Source organism: Vicia villosa, linkage group LG5 (genome assembly GCF_029867415.1).
Source record: "Vicia villosa cultivar HV-30 ecotype Madison, WI linkage group LG5, Vvil1.0, whole genome shotgun sequence".
Classification (NCBI taxonomy): Eukaryota; Viridiplantae; Streptophyta; class Magnoliopsida; order Fabales; family Fabaceae; genus Vicia; species Vicia villosa.
In genome coordinates, this window is record NC_081184.1 from 97,361,146 (window position 1) to 97,362,957 (window position 1,812).

At 43.4% G+C, this 1,812-nt stretch overlaps 1 non-coding gene across 1 annotated transcript; it reads left to right on the forward strand.

The window, feature by feature from the left end:
- Positions 1-477: 477 nt before the first annotated feature.
- On the forward strand, positions 478-584 carry LOC131608385 (small nucleolar RNA R71). Its single transcript, XR_009285649.1, has one exon. It is a non-coding gene; the product is annotated as a small nucleolar RNA R71 (small nucleolar RNA).
- Positions 585-1,812: the final 1,228 nt, after the last annotated feature.

Here is a 1,812-nt window from a genome sequence, read left to right on the forward strand (position 1 = left end):
AACGCATTGTTGTTTTTATATGAATTGTTCGGATGGTTTTTCCATCCAGGGTTGTACGTGTTAGAATAAGGGTTTCCTTGAGCATAGTTTACTTGATCAGATGGGATTCCAGTCAAGAGTTGACATTCGGCGACTGCATGTCCAGTCAGTCCATAAATCTCGCAGTTAGGTGCTACAGCAGCAGCGATGGCTGATGGAGTGATGGTTAAGTTTTCGATCTTTTGAGTTAAGGCGTCTACTTTGGCGTTAACGCGGTCTATACCACTTACTTCATACATTCCTCCTTTGGTTTGGGTTTTCTCTAGAGCGGCTCGTTCTCCACCCCATTGGTAATGGTTTTGTGCCATATTCTCTATAAGGTTGTATGCTTCATCGTGGGGTTTGTCCATTAATGCTCCGCCAACAGCGGCATCTATAGTCATTTTAGTGTTATAAAGGAGACCACCATAAAAGGTATGGATGATCAGCCATGGTTCGAGTCCATGATGAGGGCATAGTCTAAGCATGTCCTTGTAACGTTCCCAAGCTTCGAAGAGTGATTCGTTATCTTTCTGGGTAAATCCGTTGATTTGACCTCTTAGCAGAGCAGTTTTGCTAGGCGGAAAGTATCTCGCTAAGAATACTCTCTTCAATTCGTCCCATGTAGTTATGGAATTAGAAGGCAGGGATTGAAGCCACGCTCTGGCTCTATCTCTCAAGGAGAAAGGAAAAAGACGTAATCGAATAGCTTCGGAACTAACGTTGTTAGCTTTGACAGTGTCGGCATATTGCACGAACACAGATAAATGAAGGTTGGGGTCGTCTGCAGGGCTTCCAGAGAATTGACTCTGTCGAACGGCTTGGACCAACGAAGGTTTCAGTTCGAAATTGTTCGCCTCAATCGCAGGTGGTGCGATACTTGAGTGCGGTTCAGCGCGCGAAGGAGCGGCATAGTCTCTAAGAGCACGAATAGCAACCATCTCTAACTTCGGGGTAATTTGATTGATTTGATCAGTAAAGATCAATTCCTGGTCAATCGGAATTGGTGCTACTTCGGGAAGATTGCGAGCTCGACGTTTGACGTTAATGAAACGCTCGATCTCGTTGGCATACAATCGTTCAGAAAGAAAGAAAAAGAATTTCCCTAGTCTCTACGGTGTAACAGTGAGTTACGATATCGACTTAAATAGTCCCCGGCAACGGCGCCAAAAACTTGATCGCGACTTTACGTGTCTATTAATCTGATGACTGCAAGTGCACAGTCGTGTCGTGTAGTTTTAAAAGATATCGAATCCACAGGGACTATGAATCGATCTACCGTTATCTAAGGTTACTATGTAAAGCTAAGGCTACTAGTATTTTGATTGTTCCTAAGGGAGAGTGACTGTGAATAATAGGAAAGATGATGTTTTTGAAAAGTTTGATAACTACTCGTGTATCGTTTGTAGGGGAAGCGATAGCTTCTATCCATTTCGAAACGTAATCGATAGCTACGAGTATATATTGATTCCCAAACGATGATGGAAACGGACCCATAAAGTCTATTCCCCAGACGTCAAATATTTCTACTTCTAGAATGCCTTTTTGAGGCATTTCGTCACGTCTTGAAATATTTCCGGTTCGTTGACATCTATCACAGTTTAGTATGGCAAAATAAACGTCTTTCCACAGGTTGGGCCAGAAGAGTCCAGATTGAAGGATTTTGGCGCAGGTTCTAGATGTGCTATGGTGTCCTCCACATGGTGCAGAGTGACAGTGTGTTATTATGCTTCCTATTTCTTCCTCGGGTACACAACGTCTAAAGATTCCATCGGGGCCTCTTTTGAACAGGAG